We start from the raw sequence: 17,422 nt of genomic DNA on the forward strand, positions 1-17,422 counted from the left end.
CTTGCAAAACAAAAGGTAAAGGCCTCTTGTGAGAGATAACAAAAATAATGAAATTATATATGTATGACATAGCTTATAAAACTTGCAATATCATGACTGAATAAACCAAATCATCATTGACAACTAACCCTATTTTTGTACTAGTCAAATCCAAACTTTGGCTTATCGCCACTTTTGCTACATACAAATAACATAATATATATTACTAGGAAATTGTATGACACTAAAAATATTGAATTCAACTATTTCACCATCAAGTTCCATAGTTAATGTTCTTACATACACATCAATCTTAGTTTTAGCTATTATAAGAAATGATCTTCCTAAAAGAATAAGTGATGATTTGGTTGAGTTATCATCTTTAACGGAAAAAACTAGACCTCTAACTTGCACTAACACTTCATCAAACATGACAATATAATAAACAAATGATTGATCAACAAATTGATAATAATACCAGTTTCAATTAAAAAGACCAAGGTTAAGATTTTCATAAATAGCTTCCAACATTACACTAATCGAAGCTCTTACGTGACACATAGCCTCTTCAAAACTTGTATCACTAATTTAACTAGGAATACAAAATGAACCTTTATATTTTTCTTGGAGTGGGAGTTTCTTTTGAATAATAGTAAATACATTTTCTCAATATACTTACTATTTCATTACCTTTGAGTTTCTCATTCCTTTTTGTTATGCGCAACTTAAGAAATTTTGCATAGTAAAGGATATGCTTAATTGCATTAAAGAGTGGAATATTGATTTTAACATTCCTAAACATCTCTAAAATCTCATTATGTTATTCCTCTTTCTCGCGTAACCTAAAAGGGTGAAGTTAGCTTAAAGGGATTGAAAGGTTGAGAATTTACCTCAGGTGGCATGAAGAATGGTTTGGTCATGTTTTGAGAAGTTCTAGAAGGTTCGATCATAAATGGGGATGTTTTGACCTAAACTTTTATTTTTTCATTCAATTTGTTAATATACTTTTCAGGTCCTCCCAATGATTTTTCACCCCGCAATGTGATAACATATTTATTCTCTCTACTAAGCATAGCTTGTAAAGGCAACTTTCCAAAACCTTGTGATTCCAACTTACTAACAACTTGAACTTGTTGTCCTATTTGTTTCTCTAAGTTTTGGATACTTAACCTTATTTTATGCTTAAATCACTTCATATTTGTTGTATTGACAAGGTATTAGAACCAAGCAATTTCATCATCTCCTTCATATCCTCCATTAACGTTCCATTATTTGATTGATTAACTTGAGGTTGTTGTGGTTTAGGTTGATATTGGGTATGTCTTTGGTTTATGATTCAAAATCACCCCATTGATTTTCATATCTGGATTTGAACTTGTAAAAATCACTACCAAAAATTCGCTTAATACCAACGAATTTACTGACGGAATACTTCAGTTGGTAATTTGAGGTCCCTGTTACCAATGGATTTTTTTTCGTCCGTCATTCCGTCGGTATATACCAACAAAAACATTCGGTCGGTAGTTATAGATGGAATTACGAACGGAATGTTCAGAATTAAAAAAAAAAAGTGGTTCGCTGATGTTGAGGTTTTTGTGGGTGATTTTTTCTAACAGAATCACCGAGGGATTCAAAACAACAGCTTCGTATGGTGACGTGACCGGTTCACTGTTTAAAATGCCAACGGAATCACCGAGGGATTCAAAATGACAGCTCCGTACAGTGATGTGTCCTGTTTGTCGTCATAATAACCAACAGACTCATAAACGAAATAATTTTGTCAATGAATCCATCGGTAAAAGTTAATATATGCCTACTCTGTCGACCCTCTCCTCCCCTATTTCTCCTTCTTCTTTCCCATCCCAACTCTCCCCAACTGCAAACAACTAGCCCCCCCCATAAAAAATCTCCCTCTTCTCAGCACAAGAAGTTATATTTCTTGAAGTTTTGTGGTCACAGCATCTGTGTTATGATTTATCGACGGATTTTATCAATTTTTGTAAGTAATTCTATCTTTTTAAATTTTAACATTTAATTGTCAATTTAATTGTTTTTTAGTATATGTATTTTGTTAGTAGATGTACATGTTTTATTGTTATTTCTCAAACAAACTTGTAGCATATGAATGTATAATTTTATACTTGTTATGGTTTGTTTTAGATTTTGTAAGATTATATTTATTTGTAAATTGTTGAAACTTTATTGAATTACTGAATTACATGTGCTGTTTTGAAATAATTAATAGCTTATTTAATGTGTCCGTTTTAAGTTTTATCAATGGTATTGCAGAGTTGTAATTTCCATAAATTTATATGTATTAATTTATATGGACGTTGATAATTGATAATGAATATTTATTTGTCCGTTTTAAGTTTTACATGTGCTGTTTTATCAATGGTTTGTTTTAGATTTTGTAAGATTATATTTATTTGTAAATTGTTGAAACTTTATTGAATTATCGAATTACATGTGCTGTTTTGAAATAATTAATAGCTTGTTTAATGGGTTCGTTTTAAGTTTTATCAATGGTATTGCAAAGTTGTAATTTCCATAAATTTATATGTATTAATTTGTATGGACGTTGATAATTGATAATGAATATTTAATATTTATGAGAAGTTGTAATTGGTTTGTTGGAAAATCTTAAGGTAAACCAATATTTTTGCAAGTTTATTTACCTAACATAGTTAATTAATACATGTTGTCATCATAATTTTATAGATGTTCGATAAAAGTCATGGATGATCGTTCATGGATGTATCGAGATTTACCCCAAGGATTGCGGATGATGGATTATTGTAATGGGATTCATGGTTTTATTAATGTCACAACATCTATTCTTAGAAATTTTACTGGAGGCAGTATTAGGTGTCAATGTAGGAAGTGTCAAAATAAAAAGTAGCTGCATCTAGATGTTGTAATGATGCATCTTCTACACAAAGGGTTTATGAAGAATTACAAGTGTTGGTATGCACATAGAGAAGTATTTGTTAGTAAGAAGAGAATGGAAGAAATGGTGGTTGGGTCAACTTCTAGTGCTAACAACGTGCATTAAGCGGCAAATGACAACACTAATCCTTACATGAATATGGTTATGGATGCAATGATAATGAATCAAGGTAATGTCAGTCAATGTCCAATTATAGAAGAAGAACTTAATGCACATGCAACTAGGTTTTTTTATTTGTTGAAAGATTTTGACGAACCATTATGGGATGGCTGCACAAACTAGAATAAATTATCGGTTGTAGCACATGTGTTCACCATTAAGTCAGATCATGGGTTGAGTGAGGCTGGGTATGAAAAAAATATTGAATGGGTGAGAAGCATTTTACTTGAAGGGAACAGGCTGAAAGAGAACTTCTATGCTACAAAATCCATGATGAAACCCCTTGGTTTAGGATACCAGAAAATTGACATGTGCCATAACTTTTACATGTTATAGTACCTTGAAAATGTTGAGATGACCAAGTGCATGACATGCGGGCATTCCCATTACAAACCCAGAAATGGAAGGAGAAAGACTCTAGTGGCATATAAAAAACTTAGATACTTCCCAATCACACCTAGATTACAGATGTTATTCATGTCACCAAGGATTGTTAAGCACATGACATAGCATCAATCACATGATGCGGTTGATGGAGTGATGGTGCATCCTTTTGACGGCGAAGCGTGGAAACACTTTAACAGTATGCATCCTCACTTTTTAGCTGAATCAAGGAATGTGTGTCTTGGGTTGTGTACAGATGAATTCAACCCATTCAGGTCATTTGTTACTCCTTATTCTTGTTGGACGGTCATACTTATGGTTTATAACTTGCCACCAGAAATGTGTATGAGACCGGAGTTCATGTCTTTATCTACTGTCATACCCGGTCCAAGCAGCCCAGGTCGAAATATAGATGTTTGTCTTCGATTGTTGATTGATGAGTTGGCGCAGTAGTGGTCCTCCAGAGCTTTGACTTATGATATATTGAGGAAAAAAATTCCTTATGAGGGCGGCTTTGATGTGAACTATTAATCATTTTCCAGCTTATGGAATGCTTTCTGGTTGGAGAACGTATGAGAAACTAACATGTCCATACTGCATGGAAAACAACAAGGCATTCACGCTAACAAACATAGGTAAAACTTCTTTTTTTTACTGTCACTGTCGTTTCTTACCACATAATCACAGGTACAGAAAGAACATAAAAGATTTCTTTGTTGGCAAAGTTGAAAAGGATGTTGCATTCCCGCGTCTTTCTGGTGAAGAATTGCATTTCTTTGTTAGCAAAGTTGAAAAGGATGTTGCATCCCCGCGTCTTTCTAGTGAAGAATTGCATGATGTTGTATTAGAGTATGGTGACATTGTGTTTAGTCTTCAATCAGGTAAGCAAAAGTTTTCTGGTTTTGGTTTGACACATAATTGGGTAAAGCAAAGTATCTTTTGGGAGCTTTCTTATTGGAAGACCGATCTGCTTCACCATAACCTTGACGTCATGCACATTGAAAAGAACGTATTTGAGAACATTTTCAACACTGTCTTGGATGTGAAGGGGAAGAAAAATGACAACATCAAGGCTAGATTGGATATAACTTTGTTCTATAACCATAAAAATATGAAGTTGGTTTGTGATGAGTCACGGGTCGCAAAATCAAGAGCAAGCTTCGTGTTAGAGAAAAACACACAACTATTAGTCTATAAATGGCTTAAGAGTCTGTGTTTTCTGAATGGACATGCCTCGAACATATCAAGGCTGATTAATATAGAGGAATGCAGATTGTATGGAATGAAGAGTCTTGACTGCCACGTGTTTATGCAAACACTCATCCCATTAGCTTTTCGTGATTTGTTGCCAAAAGGGATATGGGATGCACTCACGGAGATGAGTCATTTCTTTAGAGATATATGCTCTAGCAAGTTGAATGTTGATCACATTGAGAGGTTTGAAACGAATATCGTCAAGAAACTTTACAAACTTGAGATGATATTCCCTCCATCAATTTTTGACTCAATGGAGCATCTTCCCATACATTTACCATTCGAGGTAAAAGTTGGAGGACCGATCCAGTATATATGGATGTACACATTCGAATGGTTAGATATTACAGTTGCAATGTAATTCACATATAAAAGTATTTTATTTGTTTTTCTTAATTGAAAATATTTGATTAATTCAATGTAGGTACCTGTTCAATCTCAAGAAAATGGTTAAGAACAAGGCGCATGTTGAGGCTTCAATATGTGAGGCCTACATTGTTGAGGGGATCTCAACATTTATCTCATACTATTTTGAACCTCATCTAAGAACGAGAATCAATCACGTTCCACGGCATGATGATAGCGGTGAAGTGCCTTCTAGTGGGAACTTGTTAATATTCTTCAATCCTGGATGACCCACACCTAAAAATACCATAAGAGGAAGATATTTGTCGGAAACAAAGTTCAAACAAGTATATAGTTATGTTTTATTTAACTGTGATAAGCTGAGACCTTTTATTTAGTAAGTTTATATATGTGTAATACTAATTAAACTTTGTCAATAATATACTGTTTGTAAGATCCCACATCGGCGGGTGAGGGGTGTGTTGCTGGCCTTATAAGTGGTGCTGGTTGCCAACTTGTTACACGCGTTTTGGGGCGTCAGGCTCAGAAATGGGCTCGCGTCACCAGGAACAAAACCATGAGGGCGGTAAGGCTCAAAGCGGACAATATATGGCAAGTTGGGTCGGGCCATTACATTTGGTATCAGAGCCGACCTCACTGGCTGTCCGGTTGTGCCGACGGGGTCATCGGGCTCCTTAAGGGGGGTGGATTATAAGATCCCACATCGGCGGGTGAGGGGTGTGTTGCTGGCCTTATAAGTGGTGCTGGTTGCCAACTTGTTATACACGTTTTAGGGCGTCAGGCTCAGAAATGGGCTCGCGTCACTAGGAACAAAACCGTGAGGGCGGTAAGGCCCAAAGCGGACAATATATGGCAAGTTGGGCCGGGCCGTTTCACTGTTAATTATATATTGTAATATCATACACTCATTATCACTTACAGGCAACATCGACAATATTTGCTATCCAATAATTCACAGCTAACTGAATCCTGGATCTTTTAATTACAAGATGAACAATTTTCCACGTGGTTCAGAACACATGTAAGCACTATCAAAAACTCATTCTAACATGCAAAATTATTGTATGCATGTCATTACGAGATTCTCGTTTACTGTTCATTGATGTACATTACATACAAGGTTTATCAAATGGGAAGGAGTGCTGCTAAGTCAATGTCTTCACTAAGCCTGGGCCTTGAAAGAAAAGTCAAGTGCTACAATGGGTATTTTATCAATGGATATGTTTTCCATACTGAAGAATACGAGTATGAAAGAAAGACATACAACAACGATGTCTGTGTTAATGGATCGATTAATAGTGAGTTAGAAGTTGACTCCTATGGTAGATTAGAAGAGGTCGTCAAACTGCAATATCATAGCGAACATAATAGAGTGTTTTTATTCAAATGCTATTGGTATGACACAACTGATAGAGGAATCAGAGTTGATCCGCACTATGATCTGGTCAAAATCAACTCAAAAGCTAGACTCCGCAACGTAAACAATGTCTTTGTTTTCGCAAAGCAATGTCAACAAGTTTATTATACATACACCCTTTCATTTAGAAAGGATTAATCAAGAGTGGATTGGTTGTCCGTTTTAAAAACAAAAACCAGGGGTCGTGTCAAGCTTGTTCAGGATAAGAACGAAGAGACAAGTGTGCAAGATGAAGTCTTTCAAGTTAGTGAATTGGTTGAACCATATTGAGTTCCTCCTTCGATTGAGTTGGAAGAAAATTCAAATTTTTGTGTTTTCGATGATAGTCTTATTGATGTTGACATAGAGGAGTTGAATATTATTTTGAGCTCTAGCGGACAAGCAAATATCGATGAAGATGATGATATCCATATTGAAAATTGTGATGAAGGTGATGACTATTTAATTGTCAACAAAGAAGAAGAAAATTTTGACTAACTATCATAATGAAGACCTGTGTAAAACATTTTTTTCATGTAATATATATTATGGATGATATATTTTGTAAGACAAAATATTTATTTTATAAGTTTATGTATTGTTTAAGCACTGTTGTTATTGTTTTGTGCGATGGACAATTTACCATTTAAGTATTTGCAGTAAGGTAAATATGCAATACAAATATAATCTTTCTTGTACAATGCACAATCACCGACATCCATACCGACGGACTAAGGTCTGTCGGCATTTCATAGAGAGTTGAAAAATAATTACTTGAAATGCCACAATTACCAATGACTTTGCAGTTAGACTACCGTCCGTCAACATTTCACAAAGAGTTGAAAAATAATCACTGCAAATGCCACAATCGCCGACAATGTTGTTGACGGAAACATTCCGTCGGCATTTCACAGAGAGTTGAAAAATAATCACTGCTGTAACAACTAGGCTTTCCAAGCCCAAATCAACAGTAAATTTTTTTTTTATATATTTAAAACACATGGTGCCGGTAATTAGGGAACTTGAAGCTTCACATCATCAAACTACAATCCATACAATCAACATTTCATTTAAAAGTGAATCTTACACAAACACATAATATTAAAGTTGCATGATTTGAAGATCATATTAAAAGAATATATACATAGTCATGAGCTTGCATTCCTATCCCACTAATAGACATCACATTTTTAAACAAAAAAGATCTAGTAAAAGTTATACATTCAGTACATTGATCCATATAAAATACATTGTGATATAGAATGCATCTACATGATTCCTTGCAAAAGTAGGTTCCCGTGTATCGGGTTTCCTAAACATCTCGTTGGTGTGACGTCCCTGCAGTAGTATAAAACATTTAAGAGGATGTAAATACTTAATAATAATAATAATGGTACTAACGGTTTGGCCATTAAATAAAGCATTAACATTTATAATTTATTCATGTAGTTGATATAACAACTAGTAATACAATTAGATGCACAAGTTTTCGAATTGTCACTAGCAGAAGCTAATCATTCTTTTGTCCCGGCCATCCATCCGGATGCCATTAGCCGAAGCTAATCAGTCCATCATCCCGGCCATCCATTCGGATGCCATTAGCCAAAGTTAATCATTCTTTGTCCCGGCCATCCGTTCGGATGCCATTAGCCGAAAGTAATCAGTCCTTTCTCCCGGCCATCCACTCAGACGCCATTAGTCGAAGCTAATCATTCTTTGTTCCGGCCATCCGTTCGGATGCCATTAGCCGAAGCTAATCAACCTTTAATCAACATTTAAGCATTCGATAATCTAATATCGGTTCTAACAATATGGTAATACTCAAGTTAAATATTTCAATATTCAACGTATGAAAAGGGAAAGTGCAAGTCACCTACCTGAAATAGAAGCTCTATTTTACTCCCCTGCTGCTGCTGTTGTTGTTGCCCCATGCCTGTGGTCCCTCCTGAAATTCACAGGTTTATCCCATAAGTTCCTCTCACTCACGAATATGTTTTATTATAAACATACCAACAACCAATAAGTCTTTCTTTCAGTCATCATTTCTATATACATATATTTGAACTATTTCTATGTAAAATCCGAACTGTTACTGTCTCGTTTTTGAACTGTTACTGTCTCATTTTTGAACTGTTACTGTCTTGAACTGTTACTGTCTTATTTTTTTGAACTGTTACTGTCTTGAACTGTTACTGTCTCATTTTTTTGAACTGTTACTGTCTTGAACTGTTACTGTCTTATTTTTTTGAACTGTTACTGTCTCATTTTTGAAATGATACTATCTAGACATTTTTGAATTGTCATTGTTTCATTTGGTGACCCATAACGGGAGTTCTATAACTCCAAATTGAGCAAGACCAATTTCATTAATTAGCCAACATTCAAAACTACAATTTCTATAAGGAATATGATCCTAATTCTTTCATCCTCCTACCCGAAATCTCTTGAAAATCAAGAGATGAAACTGTCCAGATTCATCAGCCTTTCCATTTACTCAACACAAGAAGTTCTTTAATTTAGTAACTCATACTTTTTCCTCAATTTAAGTCTAATAACTAAAATCTATGATTTAACATCCAGTCATCAATTCAAAATCAACTTGCAAAGACTCATAAAAACAGGTTTAAAATTCCTTACTTTCAACACACAACATCACAGCAGAACACATTAATTCCAGCACAAAACATCACAGCATAACACATTTATTCCAGCACAACAACATCACAACATAACACATTAATTTCAGCACAACAACATCACAACAGAACACATTAATTTCAGCATAAAATCTTTCAATAATTTCCAGGAGAACACACATACATGCATGCTGGCCCACCCCATAGTTAAAGCCAGCCCTCTATCATGATTTGTTATTTCCATTTTATTTATTTGTTAGATGTTATGAAATTGGCTTTATTTCACTTTTGTTTGCTTGTTCTCTTATTTAATTTCAGCTTCCTTCACAGCTGGCTTAGGTCTTAGATCAATTCTTTTCTTAGGGTTTTTTCTTCTTCATTTTCGTTTTTGATCTTAAGGGGGAGAGGAAGAGAGTTTCATGACCCATACCTTCAGAATTTAACTAAGTTTGAGGAAGGTTTGACACTATTCTTTTCTCTTCAGCTGCTGGTTCTCCTCCTTCTTCCTCCTCTCACGTTTTCTAGCTCTCTTTTTCCTCTCCTCTATGCAGCTGCCCACTCCTCTCTCAAGGTCTCATCTCTCCCTCACAAGTTCACAAAGTCATCTCTACTGGTTTGATTCACGTTTCTGTTGTGAAAGGGGAAGGAAGGAATGACATGCAACTGCTGGTTTGGGAAGAAGATGGATCATTCTCTCTCCTCTCCTTGTATTTATACTCCCTGTCATAACCCAATTTTGGGTTATTCCCCAAATTTCACTTTTTTGAAAATAAAAAATAAAAAAATAAAATAAAGGCCGGCAATGTGGAGAAAGCTGATAAAAAAAAACCGCAAAAATAGGCAAAAATCGAAGGTCAAATTAAATGCAAATTCGAAGGTCAAATTAAATGATTATTGGATGAATTTGCATAAAAATTAAGTTCAATGACATAATTAAATTTTTAATGGGCCAATTTGATTTAATCATGGGCCAAATTAAATTTTAATTATGTTTAAGAATTAATTTAGGTCCAATTGAAGGATTTAATTAAGTGCAAGGACTTAATTATACTTTAAATGAGTCAAATTAATTTGGGGGCTTAATTGGTGAAAAATTAAGTTTGGGAGCTTAATTTGGACTGAATTGAAAAGATTGAAAATTTAAGACCAAATTTAATTTTTACCAAGTCAATTGAACACAAAAAAATTGAGGGACCAATTTGGAAACCCGAAAAAAATGTTTTGCCTATAAATAGCAGTTTTTAACTCATTTTGTAAGGGGGGGTCATTTTGTAAGAGGGATAATTTCGGCACTTGCAAAAGAAAAAAACACAGAAAACCTAATCCTAAGAAACCTCTATCCTTTACACCAGCCGCCGGCCCCCCTGCTGGTTTTGATTTTTGCTCCCAACAGCCGGTTCCACCATCTTCCCTTTCCCCGGCCAATCATTCAAACCAGTCGCCCCCACTGGTTTTTTTGATTTTTCTCCAAGACAGCCCCCTTTTGGTTTGGACTTTCTCTCCAGCCACCGGCTAAACAGCAGGACTCCCCTGCTGAAATTTTTCTCTCATCTTCTCAACCCGGCGAAGCAAAAGGGAGAAGCGGCGCTCCCCTGCGAACCAACCTCTCATTTTTCTTCTCCTCCCTCACCTGGCCGAACTCCAGCTCCCCTAGCAGCCACACGCCGGACCAAAACAAGAGGCTTCCCCCTTCGGTCTCCATCCAGCCATTTCTCCCCTCTCGCCAGTCAAAGTTTTCGCGTCCCTTCAGCCCCAAAACAAACCGAAAAAAACTGGCCCCCGACCTTTAACCAAAGCCAACCAGCTAGCTCCCTCCTTCGATTGAGTTCCCCATCTCCCCGTCATCTGCCTCTTGCAGCCAAACCAACCTCCTCTACAGCCGGTTTTCACTGCTTCCTCATAACCAAGAGAACCCCTCTCAGCCATGGGAACCTACTCCCTTTTCCCCATTTTTCCAAGACTGTAGCCGCAGCCTTCTCCTTCCAAAAAATCCAGCCGGTTCCTCCTCTGGCCGTTTCTTTCTTCTTCTTCCCTGCTTGAAACCGAATCCATTCCTTCCTTCATCTCCCCTGCGCGCCGGCCTTCACGATCTCCTCCTCTAGACTGAATACAGAGGCAGCCTCCACTGTTCGTTAGCTGCTCTCGTCTCCACCAACAGACCGGCCTTCCACTATAACCGACCAGTAGCAGCCCGACACAGCGGCGCCGACAGATTCCCGATCTGTCCGCCTCCAGCCAGCAGCCTCTGCTCTCGTCTTCAACCATCCAAACGGCCATAAGCAGTGGTGGTGTTGGACCCCAGAAGAAGAAAGGAAGAGCAACAAACCATAATTAAAAAGAAAGACCCGAGAACAGATCTGCAGAGGAAGAAAAAAGATTAAAATCAACTGCCATGTGTTGTGTTTTTGTGTTTTTGCTTCTTGTGCAGGTAACTAAGAGATGTACCGCCGGTATGGACGGGAAGAGAAGAAGGAGATGATCCAGATCCACCCGTTGCTGGCATGTTCAGCGGCGCGTGGGGTCACGATGGCGCGTGGGAGGACGCGCCACCAGTGTACAACGATCGCAGAAGATGCCCAGAATTCCCCAGCACTGTTCCCGAAGCTATTTTGGAATTTTCAAATGTTGCTGTGTATATTTGGGCACTGTTGTGTTTTGATTTATTCGATTATTTTTTTTCTTTGTTATGTTGTAAACATGTAATTGTGGGTGAGTCAGCATAATAAAAGGAGATGTGGGTGTGTGTGTTTTTTATTATTATTATTTATTATATTGAATTATATATAAAAAAAGAATTAATTGTTTAATTTGAACATGCACAAATTCTAAGGATAGATAAAATCATGTTGTATTTTCCATGAAAATCTGGAAATTAATAACTGATGTATTGAAGCCTTAGAAGTGGGCTAAAATTTTATTTTTTTTAAATTACATCAAGCTCATGTGTTTTGTTTGTGAATTTTTTATGATAAGACAGCAAAGAACAAGAAGGATTTAATATTTTGATCGGATCAAAGGTGTAGAAGTACAAACTTGTACGGAAGTTGTATTTCTAAATTCCGATGAAAAGACAAAATTTTTAAAACTTCTTTAACACATCAAGTCCACGGAGCAGCTTACCTCAGGTAGGGTGCGTTAGGGTGCTAACACCTTCCCTAACCACAATCAGTCCTTTACCCGTGAATCTCTGACCATGACCAGTCCACCAGGGTTTCCTAGTAACCTCAATTAAATACTAGGTGGCGACTTCTAAACGAACCAACTCAAGCAATACAACGAGACATAAATCGCCAGCTGATGCCGCGCGCTCGTGGATTTTCCGACGTGCGACAGAATGGCGACTCCACTGGGGAGGTATTGTTTCTGACAATATTGGACTAAGCTTTGTGTACTTGATGTGTTTAAATTTTGCCATTTTTGTCTTGCTTTATTTTATGCATGCATTTTATAGAATTGTTTCATGCATCACTTGTATTTATTTTTGAAAGCACACACAAGCTTCTAAGTTAGGTGGGAAGTAGCAGTCTACCTCATGACTTTCAGTCGGGGTTCAGATTTGTGAAACATCCAACTATGAGCTGAGTGTTTACTCGGTAATGGCGGTCACATGGTGCCCCAACCATTTCTTGTAAACCCCTATACTACCTTCACGTGAGGTCGTCACTGGGCAGTTCATAGACCTTTTTGAGACCAGATAGAAAACCTACCCATGTTCACACAATAAATAGAACATGTCCTTAGGTTGTATGTGCTATCATTTATTTGCATCGGGACGAACCCTTCTTGAAGCATCTTGAACTCAAGAATTTTGGGTGACATAATGGTCGTCACTCTGAAAATTTTCATTGTAGAGTTTGGGCAAAAATCATGATTTTTGTTCCATCATACAAGAGTTACGACCATGTTGTCACCCCTCGAAGGGCAAGTTCATCATATAGACTTCATGTTCATACATTTGTCATGCATGCATGCACCCGGATGAAAGATAGGTCCCCTCTGAGGCTACAACACCTGATTTTGAGAGAAACATTAGAGACTGAGTGCTCACCGCAGCATCCATTTCCAAGAAGAGTTAGAGTCTCTGAAAGCAAGTGTGGCTCGCCTCACTAGTTTACTCGAGCAAACACTTAGAAATACCTCTAGTGAAGGTCCTTCCAATCGGCCAGTCATTTTTGTTCAAAGCCCCAACAAAAACTCAACCCGAAGAAATTGGGGGCCAATATGATCAAGAGCCTCAACACAATCTGAAGGGGAATTGCATCACCATTGTAGAATGGAGCTTGTTCTTGCTCTGCCAAAATATCTACCTCTGTTTGATCATGCCTGCAAAAACTTGATTTTTTGTTTCAACCTATCCCAGTTTTTGTTGGCAATTTGGCTCAAAATTCCACAAGACTTTCCCTGTCCACTGAGCCTTTATCATGTGTTTTGATGTGTTCATCACATGCCATCATTTTTGTTGTTTCATGCAAATAACACATTGAGTGTAACCTTTAAGCATGAAACCATCGCGCCCAAAACTTGTGGTGCGTTTCCCCTTTTCTTCCCAAAACAAAACATGACCCCATGTTTTCATAAGGATTTTTGGGAATTCAAAGTTTAGTACAAAAACAGAAATCATGTTGATGTTTGTCCGAAACAAACGAGTTCTGGAAATTCAGGCGATTCCTTAGAGAGGTAACCATACACCTAGAAAACAAAAAAAAAACATCATGAAGTGACTCCAAAGCTGAGTTTTGATTGCATGAATAATGAGAAATCAATTTGCATACTCGCATGAAAGCAAGGCTTACCGATCCTAAATACATGCATTTGAGATGAAGAAAGGCCATCTTTGATAATCTTTTCACAATGCTAAAATATATCCTTTGCAGTCCCCTTTTGAGCCTAATAATTTTTTCTTGAAAAATAACATTGGCTAGGATCGCACCCACACTGGGGGGCAAGTGCAAAATATCCATAATGATTGAAAGTGCCCAAATAACTCTTGGGGACATGAAAAAGTCTTCAACGATGAAAGTGCCCAAACAAAACTGGGGCCATTAAAAGAAAATTTCTCAAATCATCACAGGTGCCCAATCAAAGCTAGGGGGCATGAAGAAAAAATCCAAAAGATCCAAAAATTTTTGAGCAAAAAAAAAAAAAAGGTCAATGCAATGTGCTCAAAATCCAATGAAGAAAAACAAAAACAAAGAGAAAGAGCCAAGCTCAATACTGGGGGGGCACCGTGGACCATTTTACAAATCAATTCCAAGGTCCAGAAAATGTATGAACAAAAGAGTTTGGGATATAAGCACTTGTGATCCTTAGTCTTAAAGTCCCTTAAACACCTTTTGAGCCTACATATATATCATTTTCTTCATAGCCAATAGCCCAAGCATACATTACGTGCCTAATCAAGCCCTTCTCTGATCAAAGGCAAGCAAATCTGTGATCGGTAGGCGGTTGCTTTCTCATGCAAAACAAAATCATTATTCATGCAAATAAAATGAATGCTTTGAAAAACGGTTCTCAATAACCCTCCAAAATTGAAATTTAAAATAATACCTTTTGTGACCAAACAGATGTCACTTCGTGTTTTTTCACATTTTCACAAACAGTCTCTCAAATAACCCTCAAATTAAAATTTAAACCTTTTATGACCAACCAGATGTCACCTTCGTGTTTACACTTTCACCAACGGTTCTCAATAACCCTCAAATTGAAATTCAAACCTTTTGTGACCAAAGCTAGATGTCACTTTGTGTTTCTTTCACATTTTCACCAATGGTTTCTCAATAACCCACAAATTGATATTTCAACCTTTTTGACCAACCAACGATGTTCACTTCATGTTTTTCACCAAAAATAAAAAACAAAAAAAACAAAAAAAGTTTTCCATCACTTCTGAAAAACCTCTTACATAGGAATCACTTGAATGTCTTCAGAATGAGTTTGCTTTGAATCGATGTCAAAATGATTTCTGTATCTGGAATAGCTTTGAAATTCCAAAAAATCCTGCATGAAAATCAACTCCTTGTTCAAAACCTTCTTTCACATAGCCTCATCCCCAAACCCGAATTGAATACTTGGAGGCATGGATCAAGCTAGGGGGCAATCAAAAACATCTGGTAGGGCTGGCTCCATGATTCCCTTCTAAGAAAAACATTGGGCAAAATTAGCAACCCTTGAGATAAAGGGGCGGAGGACAAAGAAGTATGATGATATCAAGTCCTTCCAAGTGGTCAAGATCACAAGATATGACTCGAGTAAGCAAGAGCGAAAAGAGCCATCAAAGCTTTACTATTAGAGACTCCAACTTTCTGAGAAAAAGAAGAACTCCATGAAGAAAAGGGGACCTATACTCTCAGGATAAGTATACATGCATATTGATCATGATGCATTACTTTCATCCTTGACAGATCGGTGTCTCACCATCACCCTTTTTTTAGTGTGCCTTCGAGCCCTAACCTTGGGTAATGTAACCCTACCCCTTTTTTTAGTGTGCCTTTGAGCCCTAACCTTGAGTAATGTGTTTTCTAACCATACCTCCTTTTGAGAGCTCCTTCGAGCCCTCACATCTTAGGTAGTGTGTTTTCTAACCCTACCTCTCCTTTTGAGTGCGCCTTAGAGCTTTCACCCTCTTAGGTAGTGTGTTTTCTAACCTTGCCTCTTTTTAAGTGCGCCTTAGGGCCATCAACCATCTTAGGTGGTGTGTTTTCCAACCCTGCCTCCTTTTTAGGTGCTCCTTCGAGCCCTCACACCTTAGGTAATGTGTTTTCCAACCTTACCTCCTTTTTAGTGCGCCTTCGAGCCATCAACCCCTTAGGTAGTGTGTTTTCCAACCTTACCTCCTTTTGAGTGCGCCATAGAGCCATCAACCCCTTAGGTAGTGCGTGTTCCAACCTTACCTCCTGTTTCAGTGCGCCTTAGGCCATAACCCCTTAGGTAGTGCGTTTTCCAACCCTATGTCTCCTTTAGAGTGCGCCTTAGAGCCATCAACCGTATCTTAGGTAGTGCATTTTCCAACCCTATCTCTTTTACGTGCGCCTTAAGGGCCATTAACCACTTTAGCGTAGTGCGTTTTCCAAACCTTACCTCCTTTTAAGTGCGCCTTAGAGCCATCAACCCCTTAGGTAGTGCGTTTTCCAACCCTATCTCTTTTTAAGTGCGCCTTAGGGCCATCAACTACTTTAGGTAGTGGTGTTTTCCAACGCTTGCCCGGTCCTTTTAAGTGCGCCTTAGGCCATCAACCACTTAGGTAGTGCGTTTCTAACCAATACCTCCTTCTGAGTGCGCTTTAGAGCCTTCGACCACTTTAGGTAGTGCGTTTTCCAACCCTTTCTCCTTTCAAGTGCGCCTTAGAGCCATCAACCACTTTAGGGTAGTGCGTTTTTCCAACCTTACCTCCTTTCGAGAAGGTCCTTCGAGCCCTCACCCCTTAGGTAGTGTGTTTTTCAACCCTACCTCCTTTAGAGTGCACCTTCGAGCCTAACTCTTAGGTAGTGTGTTTTCCAAACCCTGCCTCTCTTTTTTTAGAGCTCCTTCGAGCCCTTACCTCTTGTGTAGTGGCTTTCTAGCCCTATTTACCTCTTTTTGAGAGCTCTTTCAAAGCCCTCACCTCTCGGGGTAGTGTGTTTTCTCCTAACCCTACCTCCTTTTCGAGTGCGCTCTTTTAGCCCTCGTTCCCATCGAGTTCCTACCATGTCGTCCCTTTCAGACATTTTGCCTTTTCGCCCGGGTAGGTCACCCATTATAATCAGACCTCTTTCAAAAACGCTTTTTCATCTTCCATTCTCTGGCCGATTGCCTATAACAATGTAACCATTTTGAGAAATCCTTGCATGGCTTTTCCCCACTCTCAAACTTTTTCACTTTGGGCCCGGTTGCCCATCACAACAAGACTATCTTTGAGAAATCTTTCGCATCCTCACCACTTTGAAAAAATCTCTTGCATTTTTCACATTTGAAAAAATTCTGCATTTTTCCACCTCTTTGAAAAAAAATCTCTGCCGGTGGATTTCAGCCTTCAAAAAGTTCTGGCTTTTCAAACCTGTTCTCTTGGGCAGGTTGCCCATTACAACAAAAACCACTTTGAAAAAATCTTTGCATTTTTCATCATTTTGAGAAAATCTTTGCATGTTCTCACCTCACTTTGAAAAATCTCTGTATTTTTCACCACTTGAAAAAATCTCTGCATTTTTTCACCTTCTTTTGAAAAAATCTCTGTATTTTTCAAAAACCTTTCATCTGGGCAGGTTGCCCATTTACAAACAAAACCACTTTGAAAATCTTTGCATTTTTCACCATTTTTGAGAA

General features: G+C 37.8%; 1 pseudogene; it reads left to right on the forward strand.

Moving 5' to 3' along the window:
• The first annotated feature begins 1,442 nt into the window (after nt 1-1,442).
• The window catches only part of LOC140955315 (uncharacterized), a 31,855-nt pseudogene continuing 15,875 nt past the window's right edge, over nt 1,443-17,422 (forward strand).

Source organism: Populus alba, chromosome 2 (genome assembly GCF_005239225.2).
Source record: "Populus alba chromosome 2, ASM523922v2, whole genome shotgun sequence".
In the NCBI taxonomy this organism is placed as follows: domain Eukaryota; kingdom Viridiplantae; phylum Streptophyta; class Magnoliopsida; order Malpighiales; family Salicaceae; genus Populus; species Populus alba.